A 12029-nucleotide genomic window follows, 5' to 3' on the forward strand; every position below is an offset into this window, starting at 1 on the left:
AAAGCAGGGCAGTCCAGGTGGCTCAGCAGTTTAGCCCAGGGTCTGATCCCGGGATCGAGTTCCATGTCAGGCTTCCTGCATGGAGCCTGCTTCTCCCTCTGCCTGTGTCTCTGCCTCTCTCTGTGTATGTGTGTCTCTCATGAATAAAAAAATAAAATCCTAAAATAAATAAATAAATAAATAAATAAATAAATAAATAAATAAATAATAAAGCAGCCAGTTGCTTTAAGGGAATTAAACATTGAGAAAGAATACCACTTTTTAGGACACTGAAAACATGTGTATATGACATAGTATTGCTAAATGTATGAATTAATTAATAAACAAAATGAATTAATCAATAAGTGGATTAAACTAGTAAGAACACGAGTGAATAAGAAACTCATTAATCATTTATAATTCCAGTTACAATGTGTGGGTTTTTTCCATACCACCAAGGCAATTCTGAAATACTAGCTGAGTGTCCTGCAACTAAACTCAATCTGACACTCTCCACCTGGAAACTCAATCTGACACTCTCCACATCAGATCTCACAGGTTGAGGTATTAACAGAGCACCTGCCCTCCTGCTCCATGTGTCATTGTATGTCCAGGTTGTCACCTGTGCTTCTGACTGATTAGCTATAGAACAGAGGTTCCAATGACCACTTTTTGGATTTGATTTTCTAAAGAGGCTTGGTGAACTCAGAGAAATGTTTTACTTACTAAATTACTGGTTTATTACAGAAGGAAGAGACAAAGAGAAGAGATGCATGGCACACAGTCTTGGGGACGGCACAGAGCTTCCATCATCTCTGGCCATGTTATGCTCCCGCATCTCCATGTGTTCACCAAACCAGAGCTCTCTGAACTCCAACTTGGGTGTTTATGGAGGTGTCATTGCATAGGCATTGTTTATTAAATTATTAGCCATCAGTGATTAGATTCAACCACCAGCCCCTCTACCCTCTCTAGAGGTCAGAAACATGGGACAGAAAATTCCAACCCTCCAATCACCAGGTTGGTTCTCCTGGCAACCAGCCTTCACCCTTAGGTGTGGCCCCAAAGTGACCTCATTGACATAACAAAAGGCACTTTAGTAGGTTCCAAGAGGTTTTAGGATCTCAGTCAGAAACTGGGATGGAGGCCAAAATATATTTTTTTATTATAAATCCTATCACAGTCATGAGCAATGGAAGTGGTACCAGTCAGTAGAATGAGCAAATAAATTAATTGCTTTGGAAACAGAAGAGCTTATATACTTCAATGACTTAATGACTTGATGTCAATGTGCAAAAAAATTCATTTATAAAGTCATTTGCTATTTTTAGATACTTAACATATTTTTGGAACACAAAAAGATAGTAAAAACTAATAGATTATAACAATTGTCTTTTTTAAAAAAATCGATATGATCCCTAGACTGTTAGGTGTTGGCAAATGCTTGCAGTTGATACAAGCATTTGGAAAATTCACTTATAATATTACTGTGAGAAATTAAAAATGTGTTTGTTGCATAAAGATATAATGGATATATTAAATTACATGGACTGCTGAAACAAAGAATGTTAATTGTTAGACATAACTTAAACATAGGCTGTAAGTTCAAAAGAAAATTCAGCATTATACAGTATAGTTTGCTCTCAACTTTAAGATAACAATAGTATTGATTTTGTTAGAATAAATATAGTTCTTATTATATAATAAAAGTTTTTGATGACAGGTGCTTTTTTAAAAAAAATTATTTATTTGAGAGAGAGAGAAAGCATGTGTGTGAGTGGAAGAGGGGCAGAAGGTTAAAGAATCCTCAAGCAGACTGCCCCACTCCCCTCCGCACCAAGCTTGGATCCCAGGACCCCTACACAGGGCTCCACCTCAGGACCCTGAGATCATGACCTGCACAGAAATCAAGAATCAGATGGTCAACCAACTGAGCCACCCAGGTGCCCCTTGATGACAGGGTTCTAATTAAAGTTATATAGACAAATTACAATTATGGTCTCAGTCTACTAAAATATGTTAATGGAGATAAGCATGAATTCCAGTACTGTGGTTTGGAAAACAGTAAATCCATAATGAGAGTATAAAAAGAACACATGCAAATTGAATTATTTTAGACTTGTTGAAAATTACAAGAATTTTTGCTAGGTTTCCATATGGTTTTACTGCTTTACCATCTTTAAGTTTTTCTAAGTGACTCTCAGGGCATTACCTGTCTGCCTTCATAAAAATACAAATGTTTGGGCAGCCTGGGTGGCTCAGTGGTTTAGCACCTGCCTTTGGCCCAGGGTGTGATCCTGGAGTCCCAGGATCAAGTCCCACGTCGGGCTCCCTGCATGGAGTCTGCTTCTCCCTCTGCCAGAGTCTCTGTCTCTCTCTCTCTCTGTCTCTCAAGAATAAATAAATAAAATCTTAAAAAAAATACAAATGTTTCTTAGCCCATTCCAATACAAGTTTCCATCCATTTTCTCTGGATAATTTTTTTCATAAAGTTTATCACCTCTTAAAATATTATAAAGTACATATATTAATCATTTTTAACACCCACCTGCATTTGCACCAACAAACCAGAACATATTTCATTAGTGCAGAAATTGTTTTTTGTATACATTAATACGCACATAGTAGAAGCAAAGTAAATATTAACTGAGTGATAAAGAATGGATTAATTAAAAAATAAAGTATGTATTTACATTTGCCATAAGGTAAAACATTCATAAACTTGGTATAAGCCAAGAGAAGTAAACAATCTTTAAATATTACATAATGAACAATTAAAAGTACTAATTCTGGTTATGTTTGAGATCTTATTTGGCAAAACATATATTATAACTTCTTTTAAGCACTTATTGAATAGAGATATGACAGTCAATAAATTATTATAGCTGCTTAGAGACCAAAATTATAGAAATTTGTTAAAAATGTTCGAAGTGCTTGTTTTGTTATAATGCAAAGAGGAGTCTTTAGAGTTTTAGTTTTTTGAAATGGAAAGAATTGTTTTAGAAGAGTTACAATCCCTTTTCACTGAAATTATTTGAAAAATAATTTATTTTACATATTTCAATGTGTTTAATGCACAGGTCTACCTGAACTTTTGAACCTTAAGATTCTCTAGGACAAAAACGCCTATTGCTAAAAAATAAAGTGTAAAAGTCATGATCAAGTCTCAGAATATACAGTAAAAATGTCTGGTTAAGCATTACGGTGGAATTGTTGTAATAACACTAAATTGATTATAATTTTCAAGTGTGAGAAAATAACATTTAACAATATAATAAAAATGAATAGCTACCCACCATAGATGTTTTCTGAAATAGCTATTTGGGTACTCTCAGATACATAATTTAAAAAAACAATGAGCAGTGTACATACTGCTACCCAATGATCCAAAAGCAAAATAGCAACAGGGCTAAATAGTTTTTTCTGGCTAAAATGGCTTCTATTTTCATTTATAAAACATACATGTTTTATTTTAATTGGCTAAACCTTTCATAAAATTACACTATATTCAATTAAAATGAGAACATAGTTGAAAGAGACATAAAGATGAGAATTAAAACAGTGGTTTCTAGTCAAGATTTTATTTTTTAGTGTAAGACCGTGAAAAATTAACTTCCATGGAATTCATAATCTTGCTTTGTAAAGTGCAAAGATCAGGTTATATATGCCTAGGATTCCTCCTATCTTTTGGAAGATAGTCTTTATCCATGGGTCCTGGCTCACAGCTCCCAAGCCTTTGGAATTTCCTGACAAGACACTGCAATGGGACCTTCTTTTGTTGTGATATTTTATCTCTTGTGCCCAGTTTCTGGAGTTGCTTCAGAGCCACAACAAAGAAATGGGTGTCTTGTTATTCACAACATACCTTTTCTGCCATAGCAGGATATATGACAATGAAGTGACTTTTGGATAAGTATAGGGGCTGGTTGCCAAGGGAATCAATCAAGAATAGGGGGTTGGAACTTTCAAGTTAACCATCTGATTTCTGGGGATTCTGAGAAGGGGGTTGGAAATCAAAACAATCACTAATGTGAAATCACATGCTACCTCTGGGTAGATACTGTCAGAATTGCCTTGACTTGTAAGACATCCAGTTGGTGTTTCTAGCATCTTTGGAGATGGTGGTGGTGGTGGTGGTGGTGGTGTGTGTAGGGGGGGATCCTTATTTATGTTGGAATTGGGTGCAGAACCAAAAATAACAGCCAACCTTTCTGAGTCTCATTTTATAAATCTATGAATGTATGATTTGGACTAAAATCACCCCTGCAGTATGTATCAACGCTACTATCTAAAACTAAAAAAGCAACTGTATCTTTCCAATATTTAAGAACTTTGGGTTTTGACAGTAGATTAGCAATCATTTTGAAGGTTTTTATAATTTGATTCTTAGAAAAATGACACAATTTTGGAGTGCTAGTAACTAACGTCCATAACTTCAAACACTGTTATTTAATTCATATGATCTATATGAAAATACTCTTAATAGGACATGTAGTTATGGGGCCCCTGGGTGGCTCAGTCAGTTAAGCGACCAACTCTTGATTTGGGCAAAGATCATGAGCTCAGGGTCCTGAGACCAAGCCCCAAGTGGGGTTCCGAGCGGATCACAGGGAGTCTGCTTCTCTTCCCTCTCTCTCCCTCTCTTTCTGTGCCTCCCTCAGCTCCCAATACACTCTTTCTTCCTCTGGAACAAATACATAACTCTTTAAAAAGAAAAAAAAATAAAAGATAAAGAAATAAAGAAGATGTGGTTGTTTGGTAATAAATGACACAACTTTTATTCAATGTCTGTCACAGATAAAATTCCATGCGGAGTGCCTTACAGTCTTAGTATTGTCTTCAGGACAGCACAGTGAGGCAGTGTACATATGGCACATTTATTAGATGAGGAAATGTAGAAACTTAGTCACTTGATTTTACACAAAATGTGAGCATATTATAAATGGAAATTCAATCTAAATTTTAGATTCCAAAACCTATTGACTATAATTGATCTACCCAAATCATTCTTTAATTGGAATAGAGTAAAAAAGCTGATTTTAAAGAAATGTCTATTTCCATTAGAAAAAAATGTATTATATAAAAAGTAAGTTAAAACTATTGTTTTAAAAATAAATATAACCTTAGTTGTATTTGGACATGAGGGGATATAATCAAAAGTAATTTGGGGTAGTGTGTGGGATAGATTCAAGAGGATGGTAAACTTGAAGTGAATTGGCCTGGTCAAGTTCCTGATGAATGATGGATGTGTGTCATTATGCATTCTTCCAAACCTACAGAATTTACAGCACCAAGGGTGAACCCTAAGGTAACATCTGGACTTTGGGTGATGATGATGTGTCAAGGTAGGTTCATCTTTGGTAATTAAAAAAAAGAAAAGAGAAGAAAAGAAAAGAGAAGAGAAGAAAAGAAAGAAAGAAAAGAAAAAAGAAAAGAAAAGAAAAGAAAAGAAAAGAAAAGAAAAGAAAAGAAAAGAAAAGAAAAGAAATAATAGTACTATCCAGTGAATGACGTTAATGGAAGAGACTATGCATGTTTTTTTTGGGAGGGCAAGTCTGTATGCAAAGTCTCTCAATCTTATTGTGAATCTAAAAGTGCTTTAAAGAGGTAAAGACTTTGTTTAAAAAAATTCCTAATGATTTTATGAAAAAAATATAGAAAACATAGTTTGAAATATGTTCAAAATTATATAAAACCTACTATAAACATGCCTGTAAGGTACATGCTTTTGTTTTTATAACAGAAAGCATTCAGTAAAGTAAAATATAGTTAATTTAGAACCAAACAAAATAAAATAAAACTAGTTTTCTCTCTCATTTCATTCAAGATTAAAAACAAATCATCCACTTAAGCAGTATCTATTGGTGACTAGTCTGTCATTCACCAACAGCCATACAGAAACTCCAGTACACAGACATGCTTTACGTTTTTGCTTGTCACATTTGCAATGTCCTCAACAGCCAACCCGGTGCACATGGCAGAGCGTGTAATCTCTGTGTGTGGATATTCACCTCTGAGTGTGGATAAAGGGAGAAAACTATGGCAAGCAGTTTGCAAACAACCTATCACAGTTGCCTACAAAACCTAAAGAGCATCACAGAACTCTACTTCTTTATACCTTTTGGAAGTCCACATTTCTATGTGCACTTTAGGAAACAATCCTGATGTTGCAGGCTCAGGAATCTTCAAGAGTTTCAATTCTTATATTCATATGCTTTCTTAATTTATATGCATTTTTTTTTTCATTCCTAGGTTTCTAGGACACTCACCAGTATCTGCTCACCAGGTCAGATTAGCGTGTCATCAGTATTTCAGAGCAATGTGATGTTTTGTGAAATGGAAACATATTATCATGGAGAGCAGAAGAGTCAACATTGCCTTGAGGCGACACAGTGAAGCTATTGCTGTCCTGACCATGAGGTGGCAAAGTTGTATTAATCCTCCTGACTGATGAAAGAAAAACATTTGCCAAATCATTGCCACACGCTGCGGCTATTTTTCTGCTCCAGGAGAGTCCAGCATCTGCCATTGCCCATTCGTTTCCTGCAGAGGTAGGTGGGTGGACCACAGAAAGTTTGGCCTCTTCATGCTATTTCCATACTGATGTGAAATACGGGCGAGGTTTACACGCAACCTGAAGTCCAGAGGTGTTAACTCTCCAAGGGAGGCTCTTTGAACCAAGACAAAAGATGGTAGGGAGCTCAGCAGATAAATTCTGTCTCCTTTCTCCTTCCTATTGCTCTTCTGAGATGTGCTATATAGATGAAGTTTGTCTGAAGACATTTTTGAGGCAAAAAGACACATCTGTGTATCTGTTCACATCTTGTGAAGCAGTAGACTCCATGGTAACAAATCACCTTGCGTTTCGTCCATCATTCCCTGCCTCATTTTTCCTTGTCCTCACTCTCATTGACCTGAATTTTCATCTCTCAAATAAAACATCAGTGATTTATTTTTGCCTCAGGCTGAGTTTCCTGGATCCTTGGGATATTGTCAATTTAAAAAATGTGAAAGCTGGGAAGAGACCAAAGGTTGCCCAATAATTATGTCTCCATGTCACAAGCATGGCATGTTTTCGGTTCAAAATGGATTTCCTTTTTGTCTTTCACAGAGTTCAAGAACTGGCCATCTGTTTTGTGAGACACACTTTCCTTATACCCCAAATATGTTATCGATACTCAACTCCTTAAGCCCATCTCACCTACTCCTGCTCTGTACTGAATCCTATCACATCACCATTTGAAACTTTCCTCTTTCTAATCCAGAAAAATCTTGTGATTTCAAAATTTGTTCTGAGTCAATGGAAGCAACAATTAACACGAATTAGCCAGACAGGTTAAGCAAGAATGATTTCAAAACAGGTTCAAGACAGGTAGACATTGATTGCTTACAATATCAATATCCATATGTTTTAATCAACTATATATACATATATAGCTGGAGAAAATAATATTTATTTTAATTATTAATAATCCAAAATTCAATATTTGATATTCTGATTTAGGTAATATTTAATAGGATAGTCAACATCTGTTATTAACCATATGAGTGGGGGAAAAAACAGGTCCTTCAACTATGTAATGTATTATTGGATCTTATTTTGATCTAAATTAGTCAGTGGAACAACAGTTGTACCTATTATCCAGAGTATCTCTTAGTCATGAATTATCAGACTACCTTCTTATATATATAGTTGATCCTTGAATAACGTGGGGAGTTAGGAGTGCGACTCACACACAGTAAAAAATATCGGTATGACTTTTGACTCCTTCAGAAACATAAACACTAATAGCCTACTAGTGATGGAAGCCTTACCAATACCAGAGTCAATTAATACATATTTTGTATGTATCATATACTATATTCTTAAAAGAAAGTAAGTTAGAGAAAAAAAGTCAAGAAAATCATTTTCAAAAGAGAATACATTTACAGTACTGTATTTATATTTTAAAAATCCACAGATAAATGGATACATGCAGTCCAAATCTGTTTTTCAAGGGTCAATTGTACTGTGAAATAAGAATAAAAACTGTGAAATAAATTGTGTCAGACCACCGTGTTGTGTAAATTACCACTTTTAAACAGCTTCATTGATGAATAGTTGACATAAGATAAACTACATATATTTAAAGTAAGCAATTTGATAAATTTTACATATGTTTACACCTAAAAAACCATCATCACGATCAAGATAATGAATTTAGTAATCGATGCCCAACGTTTCCTAATGCCACTTTGTATCCCTTCACTGAGATTTATAATCCCCCCACAGGAAACCAATGATGCACTTTATAGCTATACATTAGTTTGTATTTTCTAAAATTTTCAATAAAAGGGAAAATTGACTATATACACTTTTTGTCTGGAGTCTTTTGCAAAATAAAATTATTTTGAAATTTATCTATATCCTTGCCTATACCGGTAGTTCATTTTTCAAAATCTGAATAGCATTCCATTGTATGAATATGTCATACATTTTTTTAATCCTTTCATTGGTTATAGAATTTCAGAGTAATTCCATCTTTGAGGTATAACAAATGATACTGCTATAAACAATTGTTTGCATGTCTTTGTATGAAAATATTTTATTTCCCTTGGGTAGAAACTTAGGAGTGGAATTGCCAGATCATATGGTAGATGGTCTTGTCTTTTGTAAGGAACTTAAAAATGTTTTCCGAAGTGATGTGACAATTCCATTTCTGCCACCAATCTTACTGATAACATAAATAGTCAATTAACACCTATCTTGTATATTATATGAATTAGATGCTGTCTTCTCAAAGTAAGATAAGCTAGAGAAAATAAAATATTATTAAGAAAATCATAGAAAATTATTTTCAAGAGAAAATACATTTACAGTACTGTATTTATCAGAAAAAAAATCTGTGTGTAAGCAGAACTGCACAGTTTAAAGCCGGGTAGAGGCATCACCTGTAAGCTCTGTAAAATTTGCAACACTGCACTTGAGGGAATACTTCTTTGTTTTTGTTTGTTTGTTTGTTTGTTTTTAGAGTAGGGAGAAAGGGTGTTAGCTTTAACTAGTACACACAGTATAAGTGATCGTTGTGTCTCAAAGGCGACAAGGTTATCCTGTTGTGAGTGACGGCTCTTTTGATTCTCTTCTAAATTCGTTAGTCCCACTCTGGGTAAATTCATAAAAGTAAAGGAAGAACAGTCTAGCAGCAGTCCAACAGAATTGCTCAATCACCAAGGCGATTCACAAAAGGACAAGGATTATGACTACCCATGGTAGCTTGTTCCCATTTTCCCTTTTGGGTAGCAATGCCAGAGAATGTGAGGGAAAACAGACAAAGAGCCACAGGCTTTATTACCTGCAATCATCAATAAACATTGGGAAAAGCAATAGATGTGTGCTCTGTAAGAACTCTGAAGCATGTGACCATCCTTTATTGACATTTTTTCTTTTTTTTTTCAATTGATTTGGATATTAAGAGAACAAGCTACTCTAATCTCCTTCCAGAATCTTCACCCAATTTTGACCTAGTTAGTTATGAATAGCTCTGCTTTTAATAATACTTTACTAGATTTAATATTTTCTCATTATACTGTAGAGTCCATTGTCAGAGAAGCGAGGAGGGTTTCATGGCAGTTTCAGCTTTCTTTAAAATCATAACATTGTCTTGGTTGGGCAATGGCTGTCTTTTGCTTATCTCATTTTTTGTAAAAGACAGAAGGCAATGTTCTCTGTTTTTCCTTATTTTAGAGTCATGAAAAATAAGAGCAAATGAATACCACTGGTTCTTTCCTGCTCTTCATTTTATAATTGTCTTCCACGATTGTAGAAAGTCAGAAATGTAGAAAGTCACACTGATGGTGCTTGAAAAGTATTCTGTTGTTAATTTTAACCAAGCAAAAATGTTGCACCCCAATAAAGGACAGGTAAGAAAGTATTTATATAACAGAAACTTTGGCAAAAATGGGTGGAACGATTCTCTCCTTTCTAAGGCTGCACTATCATGCAGAGCCCTATGTCATTCTCATTAGAAGACTTTCCACTAGAGGATGATTAGTTCTGACAAGGTTTTTTCCTTCTATTTCAGAGACAAAATCAAACCTGCTGAAGCCACATGTATTCACTCTGTCCACAGAAGAGAAAAAAATATTTTCACCAAAATTCAGCCTGCGAAACTGAATCTCTACTGTGAATAGATATTGCAAACCAGAGTTTTGCAATATATTTACTCTTCTTTAGAGAAAAGTCATCTGGCTGGGTTGGGATCTGAGTGGGTCCTTTATATAGCACCTGTTAAGAACTCCTACAAGTAAATGCCTGAAGGACAGGAGAACCTGGTGGACATTGACTAGGTGTCTATTTTGAGCTACCTGCCACCATCTGTACATCGTGTTAGGGGTCCTTATTCCTCACAGTTTATTTATTTATTTTTTTCCGATGCAAACACACGAGGGTTTATTTACAAACTGGAGCTTGAGTCCAAGTGCACCCGACACAGCGGAGCAGGGACTTGGACCTTCCTCACAGTTTATATGCCATTCTGTATTTCTTAAATCACTTGAGACATGGAGTATACATCACTCCTGGAACAAATTTTTTTTCTGTTTCTTCCTTCTGGATGCTTTCCTCCCAAGTGCTGCTGACTCTTTACTCATGGCACATCAGTTTTATTTTATGAAGCCTTGACGATCAACATCTGGACCTTTTATTTATTTTTTTTTTATTTTTTATTTTTTTTTAATTTTTATTTATTTATGATAGTCACAGAGAGAGAGAGAGAGAGAGAGAGAGAGAGGCAGAGACATAGGCAGAGGGAGAAGCAGGCTCCATGCACCTGGAGCCTGATGTGGGATTCGATCCTGGGTCTCCAGGATCGCACCCTGGGCCAAAGGCAGGCACTAAACCGCTGTGCCACCCAGGGTTCCCCATCTGGACCTTTTAAAGTTGAGCTGTGCAGTGCTGATACATTCTTAGACACTTTATTCAGATTCCTGTCTTGAGCTGAATGTGAAGTGATCGTGTGCAGGGAAAACAAAGGGGGATGAGGAAGACAGTAGTAGGAGAGAAAATTATTTAGAGAAATAAATGGCATTTAGTGAATAACTTTGAAGTAATTTAAGTAGTTTGCCATCCATTGTATTTTATTTAATCATTGCAGCTACTCCATGAGCAAGATATGTGCCTGATACCAATTCTTACCAAGAAGAAAAAAGAAGCTCAATTATGTCTGGTAACTGATCTAGAGTCATACAACAAGTTACTAACAAAACAGAGATTTGCACATAGCTTTATTTGTGCAAACAACATTCCACGATGCTGCCCCATATAGAGTGTTGCTGTATTTCATAAAGATTTACATCAATTACCTTCTGTTATTACATTTAATTGGCCCCTTCCCACCATTAGTCAACCTCCCAACCTAAAGAACTGAGGAACGGTGGAGTACAAAATTTATAGTAAACTCCATTTTGTACCAATATCTTAATTTTGCTCTTTATGCATACCACCGGAATCTAGAAATCTCTTTAACAGAGCAATTCCTATGCTCATCCAAAATATGGGATACTAATATTATATAGCAGTAGAAGATCAGTAGAGTTTGAGCCAGTTTAAGAAAACAGAAATGGATTTGCTCATATCACAGACTATATGGCTAAGTTTTAGAACAAGCTTTTGATAGTGGAAAAGTACTTACAGATGTGATTTCGGTAGTATCCTAAAATAGTCTAGTCTGGGAACTCTGCCTCATTAAACGTTTGGCTCATAGCTAAAATTTTTACATCTTTTTTTTTTCCCCCTCCATTTGTTTTTTGTTTTTTTGTTTTGTTTTTGTTTTGTTTTTTTTCTCTACGCAGACTCCTGTGCCATGGCCTAGACTCTATGAGCCTGGCATTGAAGGGAGGACTTAGGGAGAATTATACCTACCCGTGTATAGTCCTACAGAGCAGGACTCCAATCCAGGCTCCCCAGACCAGCCCCTAAGCTGCCGCAGGGCTGGGAGGACCCGGAGAAATAGCGACAAGTAAACACGGAGCCTTATCCCCCAACCTGGCAGGAAAGTGCAGGGGACCACCTG

General features: G+C 35.8%; 1 long non-coding RNA gene across 1 annotated transcript; it reads left to right on the forward strand.

The window, feature by feature from the left end:
• The first annotated feature begins 3966 nt into the window (after window positions 1-3966).
• Window positions 3967-10371, forward strand: LOC112643756 (uncharacterized). Its single transcript, XR_003125871.3, has 3 exons — window positions 3967-4060; window positions 6232-6530; window positions 10041-10371. It is a non-coding gene; the product is annotated as an uncharacterized LOC112643756 (long non-coding RNA).
• The last annotated feature ends 1658 nt before the right edge of the window (window positions 10372-12029 follow it).

This window comes from Canis lupus, chromosome 1 (genome assembly GCF_003254725.2).
Source record: "Canis lupus dingo isolate Sandy chromosome 1, ASM325472v2, whole genome shotgun sequence".
Classification (NCBI taxonomy): Eukaryota; Metazoa; Chordata; class Mammalia; order Carnivora; family Canidae; genus Canis; species Canis lupus.